The sequence below is a fragment of the Notamacropus eugenii genome, chromosome 4 (genome assembly GCF_028372415.1).
Source record: "Notamacropus eugenii isolate mMacEug1 chromosome 4, mMacEug1.pri_v2, whole genome shotgun sequence".
In the NCBI taxonomy this organism is placed as follows: domain Eukaryota; kingdom Metazoa; phylum Chordata; class Mammalia; order Diprotodontia; family Macropodidae; genus Notamacropus; species Notamacropus eugenii.
In genome coordinates this window covers 205,881,730-205,898,147 of record NC_092875.1, presented here as the reverse complement: position 1 = coordinate 205,898,147, position 16,418 = coordinate 205,881,730, and the positions used below count along the sequence as shown (strand labels likewise).

At 38.0% G+C, this 16,418-nt stretch overlaps 1 protein-coding gene across 7 annotated transcripts in view; it reads left to right on the top strand.

Annotated features, from left to right (window-relative positions):
* Positions 1-16,418, top strand: part of ZNF236 (zinc finger protein 236) — a 218,006-nt gene that overhangs the window by 4,974 nt on the left and 196,614 nt on the right. Inside the window, exon 2 of one of the 7 annotated variants that reach the window (XM_072604064.1) lies at positions 8,614-8,649. The exons of the other annotated variants lie outside the window; for them this stretch is intronic. The gene's annotated coding sequence lies outside the window, so the exon portion shown is untranslated. The remainder of the gene's footprint in view (positions 1-8,613; positions 8,650-16,418) is intronic. 7 annotated transcript variants of the gene reach the window in all.

The window sequence follows — 16,418 nt, the reverse complement described above, 5'->3', positions numbered from 1 at the left end:
TCCAAAAAACTCTGCTCTAAAGGAGATCATAATCCAGTGGGGGGAGATAAGTAAACAAATATGTACAAACAGGCTATATTATACAAGATAAATAGGAAATAGTTAACAAGGAAGGCACTAGAATTAAGAGGGGTAGAGAAAGGCTTCCTGCAGAAGATGGGCTTTTGATTGGGATTTAAAGGAAACTAGGGAAGCCAATAGGTATAGATGAGGAGGGGAGAACTTTCCTAGGCATGATGGACAGCTAGAGAAAATTCTTGGGAATCAAGAGATCTTGAGTCTTAGGTTCAGGTGATAAGGGACTGGATTCATGATTTCTTGGTTCAAGGAAATGCCAGGTGAACAAATTCCCTCTACTAATGCAGGGCAGCACTTTATCTGCAGTTTATAGTTATAGCCTAGAGTACTGAGAATTTAAGTGACTCCAGGGTCACTGAGTTGGGAGGTGTTATGTATCAAAATGAGAGTTTGAATCTATCTTCCTGACCCTTGAGGCCAGTTCTACCTACTATTCCACATTGCCTCACTTGTATGTGTGTGTATGTGTGTGTGTCTATCTACTTATGTATAATCAGCAACAAAATATAAAGCTTAGCAGCTTGAAATATTCATATAACAAGAGAAAAATTAGTTGTAGTAAAAAACTTATAATGGGCCACCTCTTTCCTCATTGAGTTTCTAATTGGGATTTCACGATAAGTATGGATGATTTCTACTGTGATAAAGTATATGTGTTTTTTTGAAATTTAAAGGTGAAATAAAGTAGAGCACTAGACTTGGCATCAAAAACATGAATTCAAGGCTTGCCTCTTCTTGCTAATGATGTGTGTGACCTTGGGTAAGTCACTTAACTGTGCTGAATTTCTGTTTCCTGTTATTTAAACTGGATATCAATAACACCTATTCTCCTTTCCTTACAAGGATATTATGATAATCCAGTAAGAGACATGTAAACATTCATTACAAACTGTACAATTATTGATAATTAACTATCGATTATATGTAGGCATATCCCACCTAACACTATTTTGACAAATGTCATCTTGTCATATCATTGCTAATTATGGCCAGGTTTGGCCACCAAGATATAAAACTATCCTAACGTTGTTCAGCTAATTACCCATGTAATAATAACATTGTTCTTAAGGGAACTGGCCTCTGTGGAAACAGTTTCATCTAACATTGCATTTTTGCAGAACCAGTTAATGAAGTTAGTTGGGCTACACCTATGTAGAAAAAGTCTGTATTGTTAGAAATTTACTTTTCATAATTTTTATTTTGCTCTATATAAATAGGCTATGTTTTGTTCTTGAATTTTGATGGAGTATGGGTAGAGAGAGATCTGGAAAGACCCAAATTTAAGGCACAACTCTGACTCAAATTGACTGTGTGACACTGGGCAAAATCTCAGTGCCCCAGGCTAGTGGTGTCAAATTCAAATAAGAGGGGGTAGCCATTCAATTATATCTAAGGCTCTCTGGAGCCTGCATTTTGATTTAGAAAATCACATGTTAACATTATTTGTATTCATTGTATTTTAATTTGTTAAATATTTCCCAATTATATCTTAATCTGATTTAGGCTACGCTCTGTTGTGTTGCTGGACCCTTGATTTTTGAGACCTCTAAGCCTCCTCTTCCGGAGTTTCGTTTACCAGTGAAGTCCTTGGTCCAATAGCTGTCCCCTTTCCTTCCTAAAAACAGTGACACAAAGAATTACAAGACAGTATTTACAAGACAGGTTATATAAAAGTCATTATGTTGTCAAACCTGGATGGACTGATATTAAGAATAATATAATTAACCAACATAATACATAGTGTTATAATGTAAAACATTTTTTGTTACATAAGGTAGTATGAGATAATGAGATAGCAATTATAATAAGAATTTTAAAATTTTTATTTGCTTTTCCAACTCACTCTGTATCTTTAGCTTGAATATATATTTCCCACTTTTGTTTTGTCTAGTATCAGCAGTGGTGTATAGTTGGAAGCAACTAGTAAATTTGGGTTCTAGTCTTGTATCTACTATCTATGATTTGACTAAAGTGAACCTTAGTTTACTCATCTGTAAAATGGGATACTTGTCCTATCTGTGTCAAATTAACTTTGAGGATATTTTTGTGATGATGTAGATGACTATTATTAAGAAAAGTATAAAAATGGTATGTAGCTGTATAACATTAGCTTGCATTCCATGAACATTAGTGAACTGATAACAGGATGAGGAGAAAGATTGGGTATTGCATGGCCAGGACTTAAAATTTTCTACAATTAATTCTAGAGGAAGTGAAGGGAATGAGAATTTTTATAGCACCCAGAGACTTGTCAAAAGGATTTCAACTATAGGTAATAGTGTGAGGAAATGAGGGCCAGAGTTACCAGAGGAGAGAAGGGGGGCCTATTTCAGAGATGTTGCAAACGTGACATTGACAGTCCTTGGCTACAGAGCGGGTATGGGGGTGGCGAGGGGAGAGAGAAAGTGAGAAATTGAGGTTGACATATCTTGATTGTGAGCCTGAGGGACTTTGGGAGGATGGTGATGCGCTTAGTAGTAATAGGGAATTTGGAAGGAAAGAAGTTTTTTTGGGAAATATAATGAATTCAATTTTGCACTTGTCAAGTTTAAGATGTCTAGTGGAACACCCAGTTAAGCTGTCTTAATAGGGAGCTGGAGATGCCAGACTAGTCAGTAGGGAAGTGTATCAGTAAGCATGCCACATACACAGGGGGGCCTGCTATCACAAGTTCTTTAGATCTGCATTTATAAAAGGAAAGCCAACTTTTGAGGGGTCAACAATCTCTTTAATTAGTTCAACCAAATGCTCCCAGTCACACCTTTTTATCTTTTACATTTCCAAAGCTACCGAGACTCCTATCTATTCAACAAACAGAAAATACAGAGAAATTATAGACCAACAGACAGGGCTCTACTGCCTGAATCAAAGAAATATTGCTGTACATTTTGCATACTTCTGTATTGAGAGAGTCTGTACATCCGAGCAGTTGGGGGTCTGAACCTACGGCCACTCAGCTCAGTCTCAACTAGCTAATCACAAGATCCTTCTCAGGTAACAATACCAACCTCCCACTATATGTAATGAAGACTTGGCTCCTGTTTAGCTTAGAGTCAGTAGGCATGACTCAGCACAGCTGCAAACCATCAGGGCTCAAAGGGGACTGAACCCTCAGATGCTCACAATTTAACCTTAGCCTGGGAAACAACTCCAAAAAGAAAACAAACAAATCCCACTTTGCTTGCTGTTAAGGAGGTTAGGGCTGGATAGGTAGATTTGAGAATCATCTACATAGAAATAATGATTAAATCCATGGGAGCTAATGAGATCTCCAGGTGAAGTAGTACTGAGGGAGAATAGAAGAGGACAAGGGGACAGAGCTCTGTGGGACACTTATAGTTATTGGGTGTGACCAGGATGATTTAGCAAAGCAGACTGAGGAAGATTATACTTATTGGAATATATTTTTGTTATAGTATTAGATTATTTTGTTTAATTTTTAGAAAATTAATTTTTTGAAGAAAATGATAATATGACTACAATTTAGAAGAATTAGAAAACTCTTTTTCATTCTACCCTAATCTCTACTTCATGCTAGGAATGGATAGTGTCATTTTTTTAATACAAAGGCAAAGTAGTAACCTAAATAGAAGTTTGTTTTTTTAAACTTGTTGCACATCTGGCTCAGATTGTCCTTTGAGTATGAGAGACTTATTGTTTTGAGTGAAAGGCCTTTAGTGGAAGCTGAATATACACATGGAAAGGAACCTTGATTATTTTGGGGTTTGTTTTTTGGTCTCTAGATTGCATTTGAAATTAGACTAAATGTAGCTAGTGTTCAGTGTTCACACGGAAATGCTAATAGAGTAAGAGTAAATAGATGATAGATGAACTAGTGATATCATAAAGAAGTTGAAAACTCTATTTGCAAGGATGAACATAATTCAGATAATCCACATATGGATAAAACCAAGGTGGTTATCACCTTACTGCATTTGTAAACTTTTATGAATCCCACCCATCCTTCTATTTTGTTTTTAATTATTGTATAGTGGCATATGGGGGAGGAAAGAGGGATTGAATTATTAAACTAAGTTAATTTTCCACAAACATTTGTTGATTGACTTAATTTATTGTATATTTGTAAAACATGATTTGACAGAAACAAAAATTTGTTTGGTGTCTGAGGACGTCTACCTGAGTTAAAGTTGTCCTCCACAGTTTTATTCAGTTCAGTTCAACAAAATTTTTAGTGTCTATGATATGTAAGACACTATGCCAGTTGCTAGGGATAAAATGATGAAAATGATCAGTCCCTTCTTCTTAAGGAGTCTACATTCTTCTGGGTGGAGGGAGAATGCAACTTGTACAATGAGAAACAGATACATTCAGCGTCTTCTAGAAAAAATTTAAGGAGAACATTTTGAATATGGTATGGTGGTCAGCAGGGGGTGGAATATCAGAGAAAACTTTGTAGTAGGGATGGCATCTGAGTAGAGTCTTTAAAGAAAAAGCTGCAGAAAGTATAGGTAAGTTGGAAAGCATATTCTAAGCATGGATAGATGGAAAATGATGTGTGGAGTTGGGAGACCAGATAATAGTACAATTTGATGCAAGTATAGATTGCACAGAAATGGAAAGTAATGTGGATTGAGGTCAGAAGGGTAGGTTAGAACTTGATTATGTGAGAAACATGCTCATTCTAGAAAGAACAACACTTGTTGTTGAAGCCTGGAAAACTCTTACTTTCTTGTGAATGGGTAACACCACTTAAGGGAGCACTCTTGTTCAGACCATGCAAGGCTATTTATGCCCTGTTCCCAATTCGAATGTCCTCCCCCTCCCCCCTTCCCCATTGACTGGACACAATTTTCTGAATTGCTTTCTCCATGTTTTTCTTCTAGATGTGTTCCCTCCTCCCTTTTCATACTTAGTACATTTAAATTAGCTTGCTCCACCCTGGGGGTGTGTGGGTTAATATTAAATAGGTTATTAAGCATGTGTACAAGTTTCTGACCTTGTACTAATCAGAGGCCTTCTACTGATCTATGAACCAGAAGTCATAGCTCTGGTTCTAACTGTTTTCATCCTCTATCTTTCCTGCAATCTATGAGTGTGTAGTGTTAATCCTGTGAAAAAAGAACTTCTTCTGTTTCTCATAATTAGAAAGTTTATATTTGATCCTATGGGAACCACAAAGGTTTTTTTTAACATGGGAATGATATGTTCACATCTCTGCATTAGGAAGATTAGTTTGGCAGTTGGATGAATGTTATTAGGGTTATTAGTCTAGGCAAGACAGTGATGATGGAATGAATTAGGGAGGGAGCAAAGTGAGTAGAGAGAAGAGTTAATTTTAAAAGGTGATGTGGAGGTAGAATTGATAGGACTTAGTAACTGGATTTGGGGGAGTGATGGAGAAGTGGCAAAGGGTTGTTGGTGGAGCTTGGGGCCTTGAGGAGAAAAGTTTTGGTTATTTTACCATAGAGAATATAAAGGTCAATAAAAAAGTTATTGTTGTTAAGTCATGTCCAACTCTTCCTAACCCCTTTTGGGGTTTTCTTGGCAAAGGTACTGGAGTTGCTTGCCATTTCCTTCTCTGGCTAATTTTATAGATGAGGAAACTGAGGCAAACAGGGTTAAGTTACTTGCCCAGGTTCACACAGCTAATGCCTGAGGCTGGAATTGAACTGGGGAAGATAAGTCTTTCAGACTCCATACCTGGCATTCTATCCACTGTATCACCTAGTTGCCTCATAATAAAAGTACTGCCACAGAGTTGTGAAGTCTGAATTGTTTAGATACCTCAATTGGTAGTGAGCCTAGTCTGCATAGTTGGAATGGAGAAATTGGATAAGTGTGATCCAGGTTAGAGGAATAGCAATGTAAACAGTTGGTTGTTGTCCTTCGTTCTCGAAGAAGATCAAAATGACATCACCATGATAAAGTGAAGTTTAGTTGTGTACGACTGCGGCCGAACAGACCATGGTGCTGGTAGGCTGTCCAGGTTTTGCAGGCATACAACAATGAGGTCAGCACAATAGCTCTGTAGACTTTGAGTTTGGTAGTCAGTCTACTCTTCTCTCTCAAACTTTTCTTTGGAGCCTCCCAAACACTGAGCTAGCTCTGGCAATGCCTGATCAACTTCATTGTCAATGTGTACATCCCTGGAAAGTACACTTGCAAGGTAAGTGAACTTATCCACAGCATTCAAAACTTCTCCATTTGTTGTAAGCAATAGTTCCACATATGGATGGTGTGGTGGTGGCTGATGGAGCACCTGTGTTTTCTTGGAGTTAATTATTAGGCCGAAATTAGCGCAGGCAGCAGAGAATTGATCTGTACTTTGTTGCATCTCCGTTTCAGAGGCTGCATTGAGTGCACATTCATCTGTAAACAGAAAATCATGCACAAACACTTCTTCCACTTTGGTCTTGGCTTGTAGCCTTTTCAAATTGAAGAGCTTCCCATCCAGTGTCGTAGTTGACCTTGATGCTGTGTTCATCCTCATTGAAAGCATTTGACAGCATGGCTGTAAACATCATGCTGAAAAGCATGGGAGCAAGCACACAGCCTTATTTCACTCCATTGGTGGCTGGGAAGGCACAAGAGCACTGTCCACCATCTAGAATCTGGGCAAATATGCCATCATGAACTTGACGTACAATATTGATGAACTTCTCTGGGCAACCAAATTTTGACATAATTTTCCATAAGCCCTCATGACTAACAGTGTCAAAGGCCTCGGTCAGGTCTACAAACATTGTGTACAGACCTATGTTCTGCTCCTGGTATTTCTCCTGGAGTTGTCAGGCAGCAAACACCATATTGACTGTTCCTCAGCCCTTTCTGAAGCCACACTGGCTCTCTGGTATAGAACCATCTTCCAGGTGAAGGATCAACCCGTTAAGGAGAACTCTAGCAAGAATCTTGCAAGCAGTGACTAAGAGAGAGATCCCCCTGTGATTGTCGCAGGACAATCCATTCCCTTTACCTTTATAGACATGGATAATGGAGGCATCCTTGAAATCCTGGGGGATAACCTCCTCTTGCCATATAACCTGGAATATTTCAGTCAGCTTTTGTGTGAGCAATGGTTCCCCACCTTGTAAATCTCAGCTGGAATAGAATCAGCACCAGGTGCTTTGCCACATGAAAAGAGCCTAAATAGACCTCAAAACCTCTTCTTCAGTTGGAAGTTCAGCTAAGGAGGGATTGACTTCAACCTGAGGTAAATAGTCAATGGCCTCAGCATTGATGGATGATGGTCTGTTGAGAACCACTATGGAAGTGTTCAGTCCACCTCTCAAGGATCATGTAAACAGTAGATGGAATTTAAGGGTAGAGGTTAGTTTCTCATTGAACAGGTTCACATCGCATCCAAACTGTGAAGAGAGGGAGGCATCAAAGTTCTGGACGGGGTGACATAATTCAATTCATGTGAACATTCAAAAAGGCACTTCTGCTGAATTATCCTTGGAGAAGGAGGGTTGAAAAGTGGGGGCAGGGGAGAGCAAGAAAAATCCAGGGTCGTTGTATTTCTTCTCTCCCATATGAGGATGTATGTTTTTTAGGGCAAGATTTTCTTTTTTTTTTTTGCTATTTATTGTGTCCCTCCAGCTTTTAGCATAGTCCCTAGCATTTAGTAACCATTTAATAAGGGCTTGTAGACATTTTTTGAAGCCTTCCTTTATAAATCTGATTCATTAAAAAAAAAATAGTACATAGAGTTTAAGGATAGTAGTCTTATGTAAGAAACATAAACTTGATCCACAAAACAGGCAAGCAAAGGTCAACTTGTGAGACACATGTTTATTACAAGAATATTAATGATTGGACTGTATTATTGGCATTTGTTCTGTGATAACTACACTATAGGTACTGACTTCCTATAATATAAAAAGGCAACTCTCAAAGTTTTGGAGTATGAATATTTCATTGAAACTTAGCAAGTCTTTGACAGTTTAGCTGCACTGGTTCCAGCACATGTTTTGTCATAAATTGATTCTTAACACCTGACTTAGAACCAGCCCACACATATAAATAGTTTCTGCTGTGTCTTCCTAATGCTAAAACTCTTCCTCCCTTGCTGTCTTAGGAACAACTGATGCTTGAAGGTTGAAGTGTATGCACAAAGTTTCAATCAGAGTTGAAGAGTTAAGTCTGCGTTTCTCTGAATTTCTCATTAATTGTAGGGTTGTTTTTTTTTTTTTTGGTGCTGTAATATTTCATTATATTCATGTACCACAATCGTTCAGCCATTCTATGGTTGATGGGATACTAACTTTATTTCCAACTTTTTGCTACCACAAAAAGTGCTGCTAGAATATTTCACTGTCTCTGGAAGCACCGTTTCTGTGTGACTCTATTGGGGCATATGATGAGCAGTGAAATTTCTGAATCAAGAAGTATGAAGTCTAATTACCTTTTTTTTTAGGTGGGGGGAGGCATAATTTCAAATTGTTTTCCAGAACAGTTGTATCGATTTAAAGCTTTATCAACAATGTTCCTGTCTTCCTGCAGCCCACTCCAATATCACTACCTTTGTGTTTTGTCTCCTTTGCCAATTTTACTAAAACCGTCCTTATTTTACAGATGATACTGGAGGCTCAGGAAAGTGACTTGTTCAAGGTAATATACCTTATTAAACAGCTTATCAGGGATTTAAACACAGTTCCTCAGACTTAAAATTCAGTGCCCTTTCCTCTTAACTATACTATCTCTCAAGCAGAAAAAACATTAGCTTTCAAATGCTTAATTTAATTTAGGAAGGCTTCCCATGGGAGGACAGATTCTTGGAACAAAGCAAAATTAACTCATAAAAGCTTTTATTTTGAAATCACATGAAAAATCATTATCTCTTCTTTTTTTTTGTTGTCCTAAACTGATATAATACCACCTATAGAAATTTTCAGCTTTTGTGAGTGTGTATGTGACAAGGAACTCCTTACTGCAGGCTTCCTGAAAACTCACTAAAATGTGTAGAAGGCCTTCTGATAGTCCATAAATTGGGGGATGGGAAGCAGGCAATCATGTATCCTTCCAGATGGATAGACTTGGAGGAGAGGGTATCATGGATGGGAGTCAGCACAGCTGCCATTCTGCTCCTGTCTCACCATTATTTTTGCTGATAAAGTACAAAGATCAGCCATGCAAGGTTAGGGCTGTAATAGTAATGGCTTCTGGCTGTATCCAATTTAGTTGTACTTTTTTTAGGCAGTGGGGGTAGTTAGCAGTTGACCTGTTAAGTGACCAGAGCTTGTAATGTGATTTTTGCTACCATATACAACTAAAGTATAAACTGACTTCAAAAGATAAGATTCAGGCATATCTTGCTTAGAGCCATTAATCGATTCCATGAAAATACTGCATTAGGTGACAGGATTTTGGTGGGGGCACTTAGCTCCTTAGGAACAATGTTATGAAGGTTGCGTTTTGTAACTTTGGAGGGAGTAGTAGTACCACATTGACGAGATCTTAGAACCGTGGGAATTTTGAAGAAATGTGCATAGATTTTAGTTAAGCAAAAATAATAAAAAATAGCCTCTGTCTTCATTCTGCTGTGGCATATGTCATATATGAAAGTAATTTGAAGAGTCAGAACAGGAATGCTTTCACCTAGGACATGACATTTGTACTGAACCTTGAAAGAAGCTAAGGATTTTAAGCTAAGGACATAGATGAAGAGGGAATCCATTCTAGTCACAAGGAGTTGCTTACGCATGGGTCTGGAGATATAGGATGGAATTTGGAGTTTGGGAAACATCAGGTAGACTAGAATTTAAATTATATGAAGGAAAATAAAATGCTTCCATGGTAAATTGGAGCCAAATACTAGAGGACTTTAAATCCCAGTCTGAGAAGTGTGTTTTCTAGAGGTACTAGAATGTCACCAAAGATTTTTGAGTAGGAGAGTGGTATAGTCAGACCTGTGCTTTAGGAAAGATTACTTAAGATGCTCTGTGAAAGATGAATTGGAGAGGGAAGATACTAGAGGCTGGGAGACCATTTAGGAGAAGGTTGTTGCAGTAGATAGGCAAGATGTGATGATTTGAAATAGATGGTCTTGTCAGTGTAGAAAAAGGCACTGATGTGATGAATCTTGAAGATGTAGGGAAGACTTGGCAATTGATTGGATGATGGAGATGAGAGAAAGGGAAGAGTAGAAGTATTTTCAAAGATAGGTGGTGTCTCAGTAATGGTGAGTTCTGTTTCAGACATTTTAAGTTTGAGAGGCTGATGGGACATCTATGTTTGGTGGGCCTTTAGTGATGTAGTACTGAAGTGTTATAGAAGGATAAGGGCTGGATATTTAGATTTTGGATTCATATATGTAGAGATGATAACTTAATCTGTAAGGTTTTGATGAGACTTTGAAGACAGGATATGGAACAGGGGTGGGCAAACTACAGGTTTAAATCCAGATGGTCACCTGCATTTGTACAGCCCACAACTTCATAGTTTTATTGTAATCAATTTATTGTAAATACAACATAACTCTTTTTAAATGTAAAAACCATTCTTGGGACCTTTGTCTTACAAAAATAGCCAGTGGCAAGATTTGACCATAGTTTGCCCATCCTTGATGTGGAGACGAGTTCAGACTAAAGTTTTGGAGGCAGGATGAGGATCTAGCAAAAGAGACTAAGAAAGAGTTAAGGAGTAATGAGAAAGTTGTATCATAGATAGTAAAGGATCAGAAGCCTCAAAAAATAGCTTTAATTTTTTTGGTCTAGTTTAGACATTAGGGCAGACCACCAAAAATTCACTTCAGTAATTTCATTAGTTTGCTAGCAATGCTTTACTTATATTTTTCCTTTTTTTCCTTCCTTACCTACTGATAAGCCTCTTACAGTGCAGAACAAGAGCTACTAGGCAACTTACTCTTTTTTTTAATGCACCAAGAATTTTATTTTTTATTTTGTTTTTTTTTAAAATTTATTTATTTATTTTAAGTTTTCAACATTCATTTCCACAAAATTTTGAGTTCCATATTTTCTCCCCATCTCTCCCCTCTCCCCACCCCAAAACGCCAAGCATTCTAATTACCCCTACCACCAATCTGCCCTCCCTTCTAACATGCCTCCCTTCCCTTATCCCCATCTTCTCTTTTGTCCTGTAGGGCAAGATAAATTTCTATATCCCATTACCTGTATTTCTTATTTCCCAGTTGTATGCAAGAACAATACTCAACAGTTGTTCCTAAAACTTTGAGTTCCAACTTCTCTTCCTTCCTCCCTCCCCGTCCCTTCCCCACTGGGAAGGCAAGCAATTCAATATAGGCTATATATGTGTAGTTTTGCAAATGACTTCCATAATAGTCATGTTGTGTAAAACTAACTGTATTTTCCTCCATCCTATCCTGCCCCCCATTTCTTCTATTCTCTCTTTTGACCTCTTCCCTCCCCAAGAGTGTTGACTTCTAATTGGTCCCTCCTCCCGTTGCCCTCCCTTTCATCATTCCCTCCCACCCCGCTTATCCCCTCCTCCCCACTTTCCTGTATTGTAAGATGGGTTTTCATGCCAAAATGAGTGTGCATTTTATTCCTTCCTTGAGTCAAATGTGATGAGAGTAAGCTTCACGTTTTCCCTCTCACCTCCCCCCTTTTTCCCTCTGTTGAAAAGTCTTTTTCATGCCTCTTTTATGAGAGATAATTTGCCCCATTCCATTTCTCCCTTTCTCCTCCCAATATATTTCTCACCCCTTGATTTTATTTTTTTTAGATATGATCCCTTCCTATTCAACTCACCCTGTGCTGTGTGCGTGCATGTGTGTGTGTGTGTGTGTGTGTGTGTGTGTGTGTAATACCACCAACTACTCAGATACTGAAAAAAGTTTCAAGAATTACAAATATTGTCTTTCCATGTAGGAATGTAAACAGTTCAATTTTAGTAAGTCCCTTATGACTTCTCTTTGCTGTTTACCTTTTCATGCTTCCCTTGATTCTTCTGTTTGAAAGTCAGATTTTCTTTTCAGCTCTGGTCTTTTCATCAAGAATGCTTGAAAATCCTCTATTTCATTGGAAGACCATTTTTTCCCCTGAAGTATTATACTGTTTTGCTGGGTAGGTGATTCTTGGTTTTAGTCCTAGTTCCTTTGACTTCTGGAATATCATATTCAAAGCTCTTTGATCCCTTAACGTAGAAGCTGCTAGATCTTGTGTTATCCTGATTGTATTTCCACAATACTCAAATTGTTTCTATCTAGCTACTTGCAATATTTTCTCCTTCGCCTGGTGACTCTGAAATTTGGCTACAGTGTTCCTAGGAGTTTCTCATTTTGGATCTCTTTCAGGAGTTGGATTCTTTCAACATTTATTTTGCCCTCTGTTTCTAGAATGTCAGGGCAGTTTTCCTTGATAATTTCATGAAGGATGATGTCTAGGCTCTTTTTTTGATCATGGCTTTCAGGTAGTCCCATAATTTTTAAATTGTCTCTCCTAGATCTACTTTCCAGGCCAGTTGTTTTTCCAATGAGATATTTCACATTATCTTCCATTTTTTTATTCTTTTGGTTTTGTTTTGTGATTTCTTAGTTTCTCATAAAGTCATTAGCCTCCATCTGTTCCATTCTAATTTTGAAAGAACTATTTTCTTCAGTGAGCTTTTGAACCTCCTTTTCCATTTGGCTAATTCTGCTTTTTTTAAGCATTCTTCTCCTCATTGGCTTTTTGAATCTCTTTTGCCAGTTGAGTTAGCCTATTTTTAAAGGTGTTATTTTCTTCAGAATTTTTTGGGGTCTCCTTTAGCAGGGTGTTGACCTGCTTTTCATGATTTTCTTGCATCTCTCTCATTTCTCTTCCCAATTTTTCCTCCACCTCTCTTACTTGATTTTCAAAATCCTTTTTGAGCTCTTCCATGGCCTGAGCCAATTGAATATTTATTTTGGATGTTTGGGATGCAGAAGCCTTGACTTCTGTATCTATCCCTGATGGTAAGCATTGTTCTTTCTCATCTGTAAGAATGGGAGAAGATATCTCTTCACCAAGAAAGTAACCTTCTGTAGTCTTATTTTTTTCCCCTTTTTTGGGCATTTTCCCAACCAGTTATTTGACTTTTGGGTCCTTTGTCAGGAGTAGGGTATACTCTGGGGATCTATAAGATCTCAGTTCCTCCAAGGTGGCACAATCAACTGTGTACACTGGTCTGGGAGGAACCAGACACTTTTGCGCCCAGAATCTGTGAGTAGTAGTTTCCTCTCCACAGCCACCTGGTGGGCAGTTCTACCAAGCCAGCACTGGGGGCTGAGATTCAGATAAGCTGCTCAATTCCCCCAGGGGCTTTCAGTGGGGGCAGGGCAGTCACACAAGGCTGAGGTATGGGTCAGCTGCTCAGTTCCCCCAGGGGCTTTACAATAGTGGATGTGGGCTGCTGTGGGAGCTGCTGCTGCCTGATGTGGCCTCTGCCTCCACCTCCTGAGGCTGGAGCTGTGGAAGACCCTTTTTCCCTTCTCTGCCAGCTGAAAAAACCCTCTCATTGATCTTTAACCTTGTGGGTTGAGGGATCTGCAAACTGCTGCTTCTGCCTTCCACCCCCGAGGTCTGCTCATGTCCTTCTCCCTGCATGCTGCGTGGCCAAGGCTGGGCTAGGCTCTGCTCCGTATCCAATGCAACAGACCTTTCCCATTGGCCTTTCAGGTCACCCTGGGCTGAAAATCTCCTCCACTCCGTTGTTCTGTGGTTTCTGCTGATCTAGAATTTGTTGAGAGTCTTTCTTTACAGGTATTTTATGGACTGTGGGGGACGAATTAGTGTATGTGCGTCTTTGTATTCTGCCATCTTGGCTCCGCCTCTCCTCAGCAACTTAGTCTTAAAGAGTTGCTTGATCAGAAGTTAAATGACTAACTAGGGCCACATAACTGCTTTGTGTCAGAGGTGGAACTTTAAACTCAGGACTTCCTAACTTTCTGTATGACAAGCTGGGTCTGTATTCATTATGCACTGTTACTTAACAGATGATGATGATGATCAATGTTAATTTTTTTCTTTTTGTAATATTTAGAACAGCTTTTTAAAAGAGTACTTCCTTATGAAGTGTCATTAGAAAACGTATTGCTAAACATTGGCATTTGAAAAAGGGAAAATAAAAACCTTCTCATTCATTTTGTCCAAGTTATAAGAGGATTTCTGTTCAGGTACAGGAACTCATTAGATTACATAAATTTTGAGGTCTTTTTCAACTCTGATATTCTATCTAACCTGGCTCACCTTTATATTAGAATTTATCAACAGATATATGGGCTCTTTAATAAAAAAATAAGTGCTTGAGAGATAACTAACAAGTTGTATAGGTGGGAAGAAAAGAATTATCCTATGATTCTGCATCTTTGAATTTTCATAGAATCTTAAGTGGAGAGTTAGAAGGGAACTTAGAACATGTTGTCTAACCCCCCCGTCCATTTATACATGAGAAAACTGAGACCTAAAAAAAAACAAGTGACTCATTCAGGGTCACAGGTAATAAATGGCAGTCAAGAGTCAGATTTCCCATTACATTGCACTGTTTCCTTTTTTGGATGGAAATTTTATATTTATATGCATATATATTACTGGCTAAAATCCTTAGACTGGAGTGTTTAGGATTGTTTCTTCCCACAATCATTTGTCAGAAAGTTATTTTGGCAAAAGGCTGAATGAAACTATGTATTAGGTCTTAATCCTAGGAAACCTAAGAAGTGACTACAACTTAATTGCATTTTTTTTCCAGTGGACAGTATGCTTTTAATTATGAAATATTACTATAAAACAGAAATTATGGTTCAGTCTTTTTAATTGATGAGTTTTTTGCATTAAATTTAATTTTTCACATTGCCACAATAAAATTTTGGATGTTTGATATATTATTAAGGATGCCTGGGAATGTATTTGCAATTAATCTTTTTCTCTTGTAGATGAGTATTAAATTATATGTTACTGACTAAAAGTATTGACCTATGGTGGGTAGGATGGTTTTCTAATTTGTTGATTCTTTTTTTAAGGTATTGACAGAACATGAAAACATTTGCATTTTGTATGATGTTGATTATAAAGAAGTATTTAATTCAGTAGGAATAATGCAATAAGCATTTATTAAGTATCTACTGTGTGCCAGGCACTAGGCTAAGTACTTTACAAATGTTGTCTCTTTTGACATAAGTGAGATAAAACAAAGCACTGACTTTTAAAATACATGTAAAAAATTGTACAGGGTACTTCGAAAAATAGAATAATAGAATTTATTTTGTTTGATCTTTTGATTACAAGATATAGTTTTACCAAAGACATTACGATACTGTCATGGAAGAAGTCTAGTAAAGATTCCAAGTTGAGGAAGAACTCTGTTTTGGGGGAAGACTTCAGATGTTTCTGTTTTTGGATGATATTGTACTGATTGTGTTAGCTCTTGGAATTTTGCAGAGCTTTCTTGATGATTATTAAATGCTATGTGCCAGTCACTGTGCTAAATACTGGGAATATAAATACAACCAGGAAGAAAGACAGTCCCTGCCCTAAAGGACCATACATTTTAGGGGAGAAAGACTGAGATGGGGGGAAGGGAGAAGGTGCTCAAATTGTGGCTTAGTGGAGAAAGTCAGGACTGTCAAGAGTAGAGGTTGAAGAATAATGGAGACAAGGTTTACTGCTTGTGTTTTTTTTTAATGTATTTTTATTTTGTTAAATATTTCCCAGTTACATTAAAATTTTTTTACCATTCATTTTTAAAAATTTTGAGTTCCTAATTATCTCCCTCCTTGCCCCTCTTTCACTCCTCAGTAAGGCAAGGAATACGATGTCAATTATACATAAGAAGTTATTAAAAACATATTAACACATTAATATATTAACAGTCATGTTTTTAAAATGGAATTCTGAGAGAAGCTGACCAGTTAGAGGAAGGGGCAGTGTGGTAGAAGGTACTTCCAGAATGAGGAGGCTGCAAAAGCAGTGACCTTCCTGTATGAGAAGGATGCCATAGCATGGTATAGAACAGGAGTATCAAACACAGATTTCCCTCATCCTATAACATTTCCTAATTGGAAAATATTTAACAAAATGAAAATACAGTAAGATGTAGATAATATTACATTTTAAAACTAAGATAACATGCAGTTTTGAGTTTGACATTGCTGGTATAGAAAGCCCCAAGAGTCACTGAAGCCTGAAGAGGAATGAAGACTTGGCTGGCATGTGTACTTCCCTTAAAATGGAGTTTCTGGGATGCGATGACTAGAGTATCCAAGAGTTCTGGGAGAAAAGGGTTGTAAGTTCAGTGTTGACTTATGCTATGGAGAGTCCAGAGAAAGAGTGACCTTTCAGGGTGAGGAGGCTGCAGTGAAATTTCACCCCAACTATTCACGCAACAAAACTTAAGAGGAAGAATGCCTGTTGTCCAAACAATGATATGTAGTTGGATAATATATA